This window comes from Babylonia areolata, chromosome 28, assembly GCF_041734735.1.
Source record: "Babylonia areolata isolate BAREFJ2019XMU chromosome 28, ASM4173473v1, whole genome shotgun sequence".
NCBI classification, from domain to species: Eukaryota; Metazoa; Mollusca; class Gastropoda; order Neogastropoda; family Buccinidae; genus Babylonia; species Babylonia areolata.
The window spans coordinates 18,316,456-18,331,284 of record NC_134903.1 but is presented as its reverse complement, the minus strand read 5'-3'; the positions used below and the strand labels follow the sequence as shown (position 1 = coordinate 18,331,284).

The 14,829-nt window shown below is 39.6% G+C and overlaps 1 long non-coding RNA gene across 1 annotated transcript in view; it reads right to left on the bottom strand.

Annotated features, from left to right (window-relative positions):
- The window catches only part of LOC143302044 (uncharacterized), an 18,615-nt gene extending 4,084 nt beyond the window's left edge, over positions 1 to 14,531 (bottom strand). Inside the window, exons 1-2 of the long non-coding RNA XR_013057873.1 lie at positions 14,415 to 14,531; positions 1,172 to 1,240 (exon numbers count right to left, since the gene is read on the bottom strand). This is a non-coding gene — a long non-coding RNA (uncharacterized LOC143302044). The remainder of the gene's footprint in view (positions 1 to 1,171; positions 1,241 to 14,414) is intronic.
- Positions 14,532 to 14,829: the final 298 nt, after the last annotated feature.

Here is a 14,829-nt window from a genome sequence, read left to right as displayed (position 1 = left end):
AATACAGCTTTTCCAGTCGGTCCCAAAAACCTAAAACGAGCGCCGCTGTATCGTCATCTTCACCCATCACCATTCATCGTCATCAGAATATGGAAGACAAAATGTCACAAGGTTCCGAGACACACACAAAAAGGAGTTTCAGTTTTCAGTTTCAGTAGCTCAACGAGGCGTCACTGCGTTCGGACAAATCCATATACGCTACACCACATCTGCCAAGCAGATGCCTGACCAGCAGCGTAACCCAACGCGCTTAGTCAGGCCTTGAGAGAGAGAGAGAGAGAGAGAGAGAGAGAGAGAGAGAGAGAGAGAGAGAGAGAGAGAGAGAAGTAAATAAATAATGGATAAATACATAAAAAAGAGAGCTACTACTAATAATAATAATATGTATAAGGCGCAAAAACTTGATGAAGTCAACTATAAGCGTAAAAAAAAAAGAAAAAAAGAAAGAAAAAAGGGTAGTGAAATGAACTGCATTGAAATGCTTGACTTGAATTAAATTGCATTGTATTGTATTGTATCGTATGGCATCGTATCGTATCGTATTGTATGGTATGGCATCGTATCGTATCATATTGTGTCGTATGGCATCATATCGTATCGCATTGCATTGTATTGTGTGGCATCGTATCGTATCATATCGTATCGTATGGCATCGTATCGTATCATACTGGATTGTATGGCATGATGTCGTATCATACTGTATCATATGGCATCGCATTGTATCGTGTTGTATCGTATGGCATCGTATCGTATCATATCGTATCGTATGGCATCATATCGTATCATATCGCATTGTATGGCATCATATCGTATAATATCGCATCGTATGGCATCATGTATCGTATGACATCATATCGTATCATATTGTATAGTATGGCATCGTATCATATCGTATCGTATGGCATCATATCGTATCGTATGGCATCATATCGTATCATATCGTATCGTATGGCATCATATCGTATCGTATGGCATCACATCGTATCATATCGTATCGTATGGCATCGTATAGTATATTGTACCGTATAGCATGATGTCGTATCATATTGTATCGTATGGCATCGGTTCGTATCGTATTGTATTGTATTGTATGGCATCGTATCGTATCGCATCATGTCGTATCGTATTGTATCGTATGGCATCGGATCGCATCGTATTGTGTAGTACTCACCGCTGCCAAAGACGACAGCCACCACCAAGGCCAAGACACACAGGACTAGTGTCGCCTTCATCACTACTTCTGGAACAAACACAGGATGAAAATGTAGTTTTGATGTGTCACCTTCATCACTACTTCTGGAACAAACACAGGATGAAAATGTAGCTTTGATGTGTCACCTTCATCACTACTTCTGGAACAAACACAGGATGAAAATGTAGTTTTGATGTGTCACCTTCATCACTACTTCTGGAACAAACACAGGATGAAAATGTAGCTTTGATGTGTCACCTTCATCACTACTTCTGGAACAAACACAGGATGAAAATGTAGTTTTGATGTGTCACCTTCATCACTACTTCTGGAACAAACACAGGATGAAAATGTAGCTTTGATGTGTCACCTTCATCACTACTTCTGGAACAAACACAGGATGAAAATGTAGCTTTGATGTGTGACCTTCATCACTACTTCTGGAACAAACACAGGATGAAAATGTAGCTTTGATGTGTCACCTTCATCACTACTTCTGGAACAAACACAGGATGAAAATGTAGCTTTGATGTGTCACCTTCATCACTACTTCTGGAACAAACACAGGATGAAAATGTAGCTTTGATGTGTCACCTTCATCACTACTTCTGGAAACAAACACAGGATGAAAATGTAGCTTTGATGTGTCACCTTCATCACTACTTCTGGAACAAACACAGGATGAAAATGTAGTTTTGATGTGTCACCTTCATCACTACTTCTGGAACAAACACAGGATGAAAATGTAGTTTTGATGTGTCACCTTCATCACTACTTCTGGAACAAACACAGGATGAAAATGAAGTTTTGATGTGTCACCTTCATCACTACTTCTGGACACAAACACAGGATGAAAATGTAGCTTTGATGTGTCACCTTCATCACTACTTCTGGAACAAACACAGGATGAAAATGTAGCTTTGATGTGTCACCTTCATCACTACTTCTGGAACAAACACAGGATGAAAATGTAGCTTTGATGTGTCACCTTCATCACTACTTCTGGAACAAACACAGGATGAAAATGTAGCTTTGATGTGTCACCTTCATCACTACCTCTGGAACAAACACAGGATGAAAATGTAGCTTTGAAGTGTCGCCTTCATCACTACTTCTGGAACAAACACAGGATGAAAATGTAGTTTTGATGTGTCACCTTCATCACTACTTCTGGAACAAACACAGGATGAAAATGTAGCTTTGATGTGTCACCTTCATCACTACTTCTGGAACAAACACAGGATGAAAATGTAGCTTTGATGTGTCACCTCATCACTACTTCTGGAACAAACACAGGATGAAAATGTAGCTTTGATGTGTCACCTTCATCACTACTTCTGGAACAAACACAGGATGAAAATGTAGCTTTGATGTGTCACCTTCATCACTACTTCTGGAACAAACACAGGATGAAAATGTAGCTTTGAAGTGTCGCCTTCATCACTACTTCTGGAACAAACACAGGATGAAAATGTAGTTTTGATGTGTCACCTTCATCACTACTTCTGGAACAAACACAGGATGAAAATGTAGCTTTGATTTGTCACCTTCATCACTACTTCTGGAACAAACACAGGATGAAAATGTAGCTTTGATGTGTCACCTTCATCACTACTTCTGGAACAAACACAGGATGAAAATGTAGCTTTGAAGTGTCGCCTTCATCACTACTTCTGGAACAAACACAGGATGAAAATGTAGTTTTGATGTGTCACCTTCATCACTACTTCTGGAACAAACACAGGATGAAAATGTAGCTTTGAAGTGTCGCCTTCATCACTACTTCTGGAACAAACACAGGATGAAAATGTAGTTTTGATGTGTCACCTTCATCACTACTTCTGGAACAAACACAGGATGAAAATGTAGCTTTGATGTGTCACCTTCATCACTATTGAAACAAACACAGGATGAAAATGTAGCTTTGATGTGTCACCTTCATCACTACTTCTGGAACAAACACAGGATGAAAATGTAGCTTTGATGTGTCACCTTCATCACTACTTCTGGAACAAACACAGGATGAAAATGTAGCTTTGAAGTGTCACCTTCATCACTACTTCTGGAACAAACACAGGATGAAAATGTAGTTTTGATGTGTCACCTTCATCACTACTTCTGGAACAAACACAGGATGAAAATGTAGTTTGATGTGTCACCTTCATCACTACTTCTGGAACAAACACAGGATGAAAATGTAGTTTTGATGTGTCACCTCATCACTACTTCTGGAACAAACACAGGATGAAAAATGTAGCTTTGATGTGTCACCTTCATCACTACTTCTGGAACAAACACAGGATGAAAATGTAGTTTTGATGTGTCACCTTCATCACTACTTCTGGAACAAACACAGGATGAAAATGTAGCTTTGATGTGTCACCTTCATCACTACTTCTGGAACAAACACAGGATGAAAATGTAGCTTTGAAGTGTCGCCTTCATCACTACTTCTGGAACAAACACAGGATGAAAATGTAGCTTTGATGTGTCACCTTCATCACTACTTCTGGAACAAACACATGATGAAAATGTAGCTTTTGATGTGTCCACCTTCATCACTTACTTCTGGAAACAAACACAGATGAAAATGTAGTTTTGATGTGTCACCTTCATCACTACTTCTGGAACAAACACAGGATGAAAATGTAGCTTTGAAGTGCTAGCCTTCATCACTACTTCTGGAAACAAACACAGGATGAAAATGTAGCTTTTGGAAGTGTCGCCTTCATCACTACTTCTGGAACAAACACAGGATGAAAATGTAGTTTTGATGTGTCACCTTCATCACTACTTCTGGGAACAAACACAGGATGAAAATGTAGCTTTGATGTGTCACTTCATCACTACTTCTGGAACAAACACAGGATGAAAATGTAGCTTTGATGTGTCACCTTCATCACTACTTCTGGAACAAACACATGATGAAAATGTAGCTTTGATGTGTCACCTTCATCACTACTTCTGGAACAAACACAGGATGAAAATGTAGCTTTGATGTGTCACCTTCATCACTACTTCTGGAACAAACACAGGATGAAAATGTAGCTTTGATGTGTCACCTTCATCACTACTTCTGGAACAAACACAGGATGAAAATGTAGCTTTGATGTGTCAGCCTTCATCACTACTTCTGGAACAAACACAGGATGAAAATGTAGCTTTGATGTGTCACCTTCATCACTACTTCTGGAACAAACACAGGATGAAAATGTAGTTTTGATGTGTCACCTTCATCACTACTTCTGGAACAAACACAGGATGAAAATGTAGCTTTGAAGTGTCGACCTTCATCACTACTTCTGGAACAAACACAGGATGAAAATGTAGCTTTGAAGTGTCACCTTCATCAGCTACTTCTGGAACAAACACAGGATGAAAATGTAGCTTTGATGTGTCACCTTCATCACTACTTCTGAACAAACACAGGATGAAAATGTAGCTTTGATGTGTCACCTTCATCACTACTTCTGGAACAAAACACAGGATGAAAATGTAGCTTTGATGTGTCACCTTCATCACTACTTCTGGAACAAACACAGGATGAAAATGTAGCTTTGATGTGTGACCTTCATCACTACTTCTGGACACAAACACAGGATGAAAATGTAGTTTTGATGTGTCACCTTCATCACTACTTCTGGAACAAACACAGGATGAAAATGTAGCTTTGAAGTGTCGCCTTCATCACTACTTCTGGAACAAACACAGGATGAAAATGTAGTTTTGATGTGTCACCTTCATCACTACTTCTGGAACAAACACAGGATGAAAATGTAGCTTTGAAGTGTCGCCTTCATCACTACTTCTGGAACACAAACACAGGATGAAAAATGTAGTTTTGATGTGTCACCTTCATCACTACTTCTGGAAACAAACACAGGATGAAAATGTAGCTTTGATGTGTCACCTTCATCACTATTGAAAACAAACACAGGATGAAAATGTAGCTTTGATGTGTCACCTTCATCACTACTTCTGGAAACAAACACAGGATGAAAATGTAGCCTTTGATGTGTCACCTTCATCACTACTTCTGGAACAAACACAGGATGAAAATGTAGCTTTGATGTGTCACCTTCATCACTACTTCTGGAACAAACACAGGATGAAAATGTAGCTTTGATTTGTCACCTTCATCACTACTTCTGGAACAAACACAGGATGAAAATGTCGCTTTGATGTGTCACCTTCATCACTACTTCTGGAACCAAACACAGGATGAAAATGTAGCTTTGAAGTGTCGCCTTCATCACTACTTCTGGAACAAACACAGGATGAAATGTAGTTTTGATGTGTCACCTTCATCACTACTTCTGGAACAAACACAGGATGAAAATGTAGCTTTGAAGTGTCGCCTTCATCACTACTTCTGGAACAAACACAGGATGAAAATGTAGTTTTGATGTGTCACCTTCATCACTACTTCTGGAACAAACACAGGATGAAAATGTAGCTTTGATGTGTCACCTTCATCACTATTGAAAACAAAACACAGGATGAAAATGTAGCTTTGATGTGTCACCTTCATCACTACTTCTGGAAACAAACACAGGATGAAAATGTAGCTTTGATGTGTCACCTTCATCACTACTTCTGGAACAAACACAGGATGAAAATGTAGCTTTGAAGTGTCACCTTCATCACTACTTCTGGAACAAACACAGGATGAAAATGTAGTTTTGATGTGTCACCTTCATCACTACTTCTGGAACAAACACAGGATGAAAATGTAGTTTTGATGTGTCACCTTCATCACTACTTCTGGAACAAACACAGGATGAAAATGTAGTTTTGATGTGTCACCTCCATCACTACTTCTGGAACAAACACAGGATGAAAAAATGTAGCTTTGATGTGTCACCTTCATCACTACTTCTGGAACAAACACAGGATGAAAATGTAGTTTTGATGTGTCACCTTCATCACTACTTCTGGAAACAAACACAGGATGAAAATGTAGCTTTGATGTGTCACCTTCATCACTACTTCTGGAACAAACACAGGATGAAAATGTAGCTTTGAAGTGTCGCCTTCATCACTACTTCTGGAACAAACACAGGATGAAAATGTAGCTTTGATGTGTCACCTTCATCACTACTTCTGGAACAAACACATGATGAAAATGTAGTTTTGATGTGTCACCTTCATCACTACTTCTGGAAACAAACACAGGATGAAAATGTAGTTTTGATGTGTCACCTTCATCACTACTTCTGGAACAAACACAGGATGAAAATGTAGCTTTGAAGTGTCCGCCTTCATCACTACTTCTGGAAACAAACACAGGATGAAAATGTAGTTTTGATGTGTCACCTTCATCACTACTTCTGGAACAAACACAGGATGAAATGTAGTTTTGATGTGTCACCTTCATCACTACTTCTGGAACAAACACAGGATGAAAATGTAGCTTTGATGTGTCACCTTCATCACTACTTCTGGAACAAACACAGGATGAAAATGTAGCTTTGATGTGTCACCTTCATCACTACTTCTGGAACAAACACATGATGAAAATGTAGCTTTGATGTGTCACCTTCATCACTACTTCTGGAACAAACACAGGATGAAAATGTAGCTTTGATGTGTCACCTTCATCACTACTTCTGGAACAAACACAGGATGAAAATGTAGCTTTGATGTGTCACCTTCATCACTACTTCTGGAACAAACACAGGATGAAAATGTAGCTTTGATGTGTCGCCTTCATCACTACTTCTGGAACAAACACAGGATGAAAATGTAGCTTTGATGTGTCACCTTCATCACTACTTCTGGAACAAACACATGATGAAAATGTAGTTTTGATGTGTCACCTTCATCACTACTTCTGGAACAAACACAGGATGAAAATGTAGCTTTGAAGTGTCGCCTTCATCACTACTTCTGGAACAAACACAGGATGAAAATGTAGCTTTGAAGTGTCACCTTCATCGCTACTTCTGGAACAAACACAGGATGAAAATGTAGCTTTGATGTGTCACCTTCATCACTACTTCTGGAACAAACACAGGATGAAAATGTAGCTTTGATGTGTCACCTTCATCACTACTTCTGGAACAAACACAGGATGAAAATGTAGCTTTGATGTGTCACCTTCATCACTACTTCTGGAACAAACACAGGATGAAAATGTAGCTTTGATGTGTGACCTTCATCACTACTTCTGGACACAAACACAGGATGAAAATGTAGTTTTGATGTGTCACCTTCATCACTACTTCTGGAACAAACACAGGATGAAAATGTAGCTTTGAAGTGTCGCCTTCATCACTACTTCTGGAACAAACACAGGATGAAAATGTAGTTTTGATGTGTCACCTTCATCACTACTTCTGGAACAAACACAGGATGAAAATGTAGCTTTGAAGTGTCGCCTTCATCACTACTTCTGGAACAAACACAGGATGAAAATGTAGTTTTGATGTGTCACCTTCATCACTACTTCTGGAACAAACACAGGATGAAAATGTAGCTTTGATGTGTCACCTTCATCACTATTGAAAACAAACACAGGATGAAAATGTAGCTTTGATGTGTCACCTTCATCACTACTTCTGGAAACAAACACAGGATGAAAATGTAGCTTTGATGTGTCACCTTCATCACTACTTCTGAACAAACACAGGATGAAAATGTAGCTTTGAAGTGTCACCTTCATCACTACTTCTGGAACAAACACAGGATGAAAATGTAGTTTTGATGTGTCACCTTCATCACTACTTCTGGAACAAACACAGGATGAAAATGTAGTTTTGATGTGTCACCTTCATCACTACTTCTGGAACAAACACAGGATGAAAATGTAGTTTTGATGTGTCACCCTCCATCACTACTTCTGGAACAAACACAGGATGAAAAAATGTAGCTTTGATGTGTCACCTTCATCACTACTTCTGGAACAAACACAGGATGAAAATGTAGTTTTGATGTGTCACCTTCATCACTACTTCTGGAAACAAACACAGGATGAAAATGTAGCTTTGATGTGTCACCTTCATCACTACTTCTGGAACAAACACAGGATGAAAATGTAGCTTTGAAGTGTCGCCTTCATCACTACTTCTGGAACAAACACAGGATGAAAATGTAGCTTTGATGTGTCACCTTCATCACTACTTCTGGAACAAACACAGGATGAAAATGTAGTTTTGATGTGTCACCTTCATCACTACTTCTGGAAACAAACACAGGATGAAAATGTAGTTTTGATGTGTCACCTTCATCACTACTTCTGGAACAAACACAGGATGAAAATGTAGCTTTGAAGTGTCGCCTTCATCACTACTTCTGGAACAAACACAGGATGAAAATGTAGCTTTGATGTGTCACCTTCATCACTACTTCTGGAACAAACACAGGATGAAAATGTAGTTTTGATGTGTCACCTTCATCACTACTTCTGGAACAAACACAGGATGAAAATGTAGCTTTGATGTGTCACCTTCATCACTACTTCTGGAACAAACACAGGATGAAAATGTAGCTTTGATGTGTCACCTTCATCACTACTTCTGGAACAAACACAGGATGAAAATGTAGCTTTGATGTGTCACCTTCATCACTACTTCTGGAACAAACACAGGATGAAAATGTAGCTTTGATGTGTCACCTTCATCACTACTTCTGGAACAAACACAGGATGAAAATGTAGCTTTGATGTGTCACCTTCATCACTACTTCTGGAACAAACACAGGATGAAAATGTAGCTTTGATGTGTCACCTTCATCACTACTTCTGGAACAAACACAGGATGAAAATGTAGCTTTGATGTGTCACCTTCATCACTACTTCTGGAACAAACACAGGATGAAAATGTAGTTTTGATGTGTCACCTTCATCACTACTTCTGGAACAAACACAGGATGAAAATGTAGCTTTGATGTGTCAGCCTTCATCACTACTTCTGGAACAAACACAGGATGAAAATGTAGCTTTGAAGTGTCACCTTCATCGCTACTTCTGGAACAAACACAGGATGAAAATGTAGCTTTGATGTGTCACCTTCATCACTACTTCTGGAACAAACACATGATGAAAATGTAGCTTTGATGTGTCACCTTCATCACTACTTCTGGAACAAACACAGGATGAAAATGTAGCTTTGATGTGTCACCTTCATCACTACTTCTGGAACAAACACAGGATGAAAATGTAGCTTTGATGTGTGCACCTTCATCACTACTTCTGGACACAAACACAGGATGAAAATGTAGCTTTGATGTGTCACCTTCATCACTACTTCTGGAACAAACACAGGATGAAAATGTAGCTTTGAAGTGTCGCCTTCATCACTACTTCTGGAAACAAACACAGGATGAAAATGTAGCTTTGATGTGTCACCTTCATCACTACTTCTGGAACAAACACAGGATGAAAATGTAGCTTTGATGTGTCACCTTCATCACTACTTCTGGAACAAACACAGGATGAAAATGTAGCTTTGATGTGTCACCTTCATCACTACTTCTGGAACAAACACAGGATGAAAATGTAGTTTTGATGTGTCACCTTCATCACTACTTCTGGAACAAACACAGGATAAAAATGTAGCTTTGATGTGTCACCTTCATCACTACTTCTGGAACAAACACAGGATGAAAATGTAGCTTTGATGTGTCACCTTCATCACTACTTCTGGAAACAAACACAGGATGAAAATGTAGCTTTGATGTGTCACCTTCATCACTACTTCTGGAACAAACACAGGATGAAAATGTAGCTTTGAAGTGTCGCCTTCATCACTACTTCTGGAACAAACACAGGATGAAAATGTAGCTTTGATGTGTCACCTTCATCACTACTTCTGGAACAAACACAGGATGAAAATGTAGCTTTGATGTGTCACCTTCATCACTACTTCTGGAACAAACACAGGATGAAAATGTAGCTTTGATGTGTCACCTTCATCACTACTTCTGGAAACAAACACAGGATGAAAATGTAGCTTTGATGTGTCACCTTCATCACTACTTCTGGAACAAACACAGGATGAAAATGTAGCTTTGAAGTGTCGCCTTCATCACTACTTCTGGAACAAACACAGGATGAAAATGTAGCTTTGATGTGTCACCTTCATCACTACTTCTGGACACAAACACAGGATGAAAATGTAGCTTTGATGTGTAACCTTCATCACTACTTCTGGAACAAACACATGATGAAAATGTAGTTTTGATGTGTCACCTTCATCACTACTTCTGGAAACAAACACAGGATGAAAATGTAGCTTTGATGTGTCACCTTCATCACTACTTCTGGAACAAACACAGGATGAAAATGTAGCTTTGATGTGTCACCTTCATCACTACTTCTGGAACAAACACAGGATGAAAATGTAGCTTTGATGTGTCACCTTCATCACTACTTCTGGAACAAACACAGGATGAAAATGTAGCTTTGATGTGTCACCTTCATCACTACTTCTGGAACAAACACAGGATGAAAATGTAGCTTTGAGAATACGTTTACAGGACTAAAATGCAAAGTGTTCACACACACGCGCGCGCGCACACACACGCCCTCGCGCACACGCTTACATACTCCTTTACCCTCTCAACACACACACACAGAGCCCCCCTCCCCCCCCCCCCCCCCTCCCCACACACACACAAATCGCAACTCGTTTTTTTCTAAAAAAAAAAACCTTTCACGCTACACATTATGTTTCCCCAGTCCTTCAGAATGCAAGGACCACGCTCGCTTGTTTACAGCTTGCTTTGTTCCTCTCATGATATGAGACGAAGCAGACATCACCCAAGGTAAATGTGGTTTTAGGAGATGTTTGGGAAGCTTCATTTTGAACTAAAATTTTAAAAGTTTTGCTGAAAAGCCATGCGCTTCATATGAAAAACGCATTTTTGTTGTTGTTGTTGTTGCTGTTACACAGAGATCACAGAATAAGAAACGTTACGAGTGTATATTTCAACAACAAAAAACAAACAAACAAACAAAAAAACACGTGTCATTTCTCTGTCTGTATCTCGTTGTGTCTGCGTCAGAAGACAAAAAACAAAATGCGCGAGAGGATTCAGCGGCTGTCATCCTGCCACGGGAGACAAGCAGGAGAGATTTAAATACTTCCGCCCACACCTGTTTTGTTGATGTTCTTACCTCCCATTTCCTAGCCAGCTAAAATAGATCGTCGGTAGACAGAGCTTGGGAGAAATGACTCCCAATTTCTTTCCTGAAAACAATTGCACAGTGTTTCTGGTAACAGTGTGCTTATTGTTTTAACTTCTATACTTCTTCTTTTTAAAAAAAAAAATATCTAGACAAAGATAACAAACAAACATTTGCAACAATCGTTTCAGTTTCTCAAAGAGACTTCACTGCTTTAGGACAAATCCATATACGCTGCACCACGCCTCTTTGGCAGATACCCAGATACCAACAGCATACCCCAAACGCGCTGGCCAGGCCTTGAGTGAATGGCAGAGATAATTATTCTCGCATGTCTGAAGAGTGGATTTCCTCTACAAAATTTTGCCAAAGGACAACACTTTTGTAGCAATGGGTTCTTTTTCAGTGCGCAAAGTGCAGGGGCAAAAAAAAGAAAAAAAAAAGGGGGTGGTGCTGTAGTGTAGCGACGTGCTCTCCCTGTGGACAGCAGAACTTCACACAGAAACCTCTTCTGACAAAAGAGTTATCCGTCTCAATACCAGTCATCGTACGCTTCACACACACACACACACACACACACACACACACACACACACACACACACATTTAGAAGAAAAAAAAAAACACCCCCCAAAAAACCAACAAAAACAACAACAACGCCAACACGCCCCCATCCCCCAGAAAGCGTTTTCCTCCAGATATTGCGTCATGGAGTGACGTCATACTCTCCTTTGCCTTCTTTCCAGTGACACATTGTGATTTCGATCCGGCGTTCTAGCCTTCATCTTTGGATGTAGAGCTACACAGATAGCGAACTGAATTGTCATTGGTTCATGATTTTTGGGGGGGTGAGGGGGGTGTCATACTTTTTTGACTCACTTGTGTAAACAAAGTGAGTCTATGTTTTAACCCGGTGATCGGTTGTGTGTGTGTGTGTGGTAAACTTTAACATTGACATTTTCTCTGCAAATACTTTGTCAGGTGCCTTTGTCAGGCACAAAAATAGGGAAAATTCAGTTCTTTCCAGTCATCTTATTTAAAACAATATTGCACCTCTGGGATAGGCACAAAAAAAATTAAAAAATGAAGCCTAATTATATGCAAACTGCATTTACTGTTATAGTTATATTTTTTGTATTCTCTAAACTTGGCACTTTGATCTGATATTCTGACCCAACAACAAGAGCAGTCATTATTATCATTTTATGTTCAAACAGGAACTTCTTTTGCTAAGCATGGAAGTTTTATTTATTTTGCAAACGTTTTGGTGCGGATAGTAAAAAAGGGAAATTACACTGTAATTAATGCTAGGGGAGTTAATTTGCTTTAAAGTGATCTTTCTCATCTTAAACATTACATTTTGAAATTATACTCAATACATAAAAAGCTTGGATTTTTTTTAAGGTGTATCACAAGTGAGTCTTGAAGGCCTTGCCTCTCTTGTTTCAGAATGGAGCAGTGTTTAACCCAATGGTGGTGGGAGAGAGGGGTGGGGGTGTTTTGCCTACTGACCATTGGGAGTTTCAAGGTAGTGCACTTTACAGCATTGGGGAACTGATGCAAATTTGAGCACCTTAACTTGGAAACTGATTAAAACAAAAACTACGACACACAAATGCATAAATTATATACCAGTAAGTAAAGAACACAAAATACGTCAGGAATCAATTAAAAAAAAAAAAAAAAAATCAGTACCTTGCAAAAACAAAAGATAAAACGGAATATTTCCAATTTTCACACACACACGCACACACAGCTACATCTATCATCACGTACAGCTGATTCAAGCTTTGGGTGCATGAAATATGAGCAGGGGTGCAAAACATACCATAATAGTGATGGTCAGGGTGCAAAATTACTGACATTGCAAAGTAAATGAATTAACGGCAAAATAAAACAACACGTAACATTTTTTGGTAATCCTGCAGTTTAGAATACTAAACTCAGGGGCCGTTAAAATGAAAAAGTAGAAGGTGTTTTAGACTGACTTCGATGCGCTGAGTCGAATGCAACCCTCAGCTAAGCTCTAAGACCACTCCTTTTGCCACGAAACTGGATCAAATGCACGGTAAGTAGATTTCTACTTTCAGTTTCTACTGAAAACACACAGAAGTTGATGACGTAAACAGCACGTCACCAGCAATCAAAATGGCTCGCCGATAGTTGCTCGGGAAGTGACCGACTGAGTTTACTATTTATTATGTCTCTGTTTCATTGACAAGGAGTGGCCGTAGAGCTTAGCTCAGGGTTGCATTCGACTCAGCGCATCAAGGTCAGTCTAAAACGACCTCTATTTTTTCATTTGAACGGCCCCCTGAGTTTAGTATTCTAAACTGCAGGATTACCCATTTTTTTTCTGTGCGCAGTCACACTTAGATGCATCGAGACATAAGCGGTTACGGTGGAAAAAAAAAAAGGGGGGGGGGGGGGGGGGAGAAAAAAAAGAATTCACGTACAAAATAGTCTCAGTATACCAGGGAGACGAACTGCAAGACTAATTATTGTCTTGTTTATATCATAAGTCATGTAACATCCAGTGTGACTACTAAACACAAGACGCACAAACATGAGCAACCTCGCTTACTTACCAACAACCGATGTGTACCAAACTTAGCATCACTGTTCCAGTTGTGTGTTTTTCGTCATACTACGAAAACGACATGTGCGTTTTGCGTCACACAATTTTCTTCGTAGATTGATGAAAGGTTTGCTTTGTTAGTGGGTAACAATAGTTCTTCGTTAGTTCCAATAATGCAGAGAAGGCTTAAACCATACTGAGGACTAGTTTTTTTGTTTGTTTATTTTATTTATTTATTAAAAAAAAAAAAAATTAAGGTGAAATTAATGAAAAATGGGTTCAAAGTACAAGCGCAAGAATCAATTGGAAATTTCTGTCGTGTGTTTGAAATACATTCCTGCTCCTACTAGCATCGAAGTACGACACGTGCTACTGAGTGGCTGGAAAAATGGGGTGTTCATGTTTCCAACATGCTCAAAAATTAATTACCATTACCACTCCATCGGTCTGTTTTTCATAATTACAACAACAACAACAACAAAACAAAAAAACAAAAACAAACAAACACCCTTACTCACCCTTTTAGTGGTCTGCTGTTGCTCTTTCAGCTTGAGCGCTTTGACTGGGACACTGTGCACTCACACACACACACGTGCTACACGTCTCCGAACCTCCAAGTCAACCTGTCAAGAGTGGCTGTCCGCCCGTCACCTCTTTTATACAGACACTGTTTCGGGGGGTGGGGGCGGGGTGGTGGTGGGGGGGGTGGGGGGGGGGGGGAGAGGCGGGAGGAGTGGGGGTGTGGGGGTGATCGGAGAGGGTGGGGGTGAAGGGGTGGGGAAGGAAAGCTACGTGATGTCCTTTCCGCGTGTTTGACTCCCCTTGACACAGAAACCAAGGTGTCAAGATGAAAAAAAAGAAGAAAAAAAAGAAGAAAAAAAAAAAAACACACCCGAAAAAACCACCCTGCTCCATGGTGGAGGAAACTTTTCA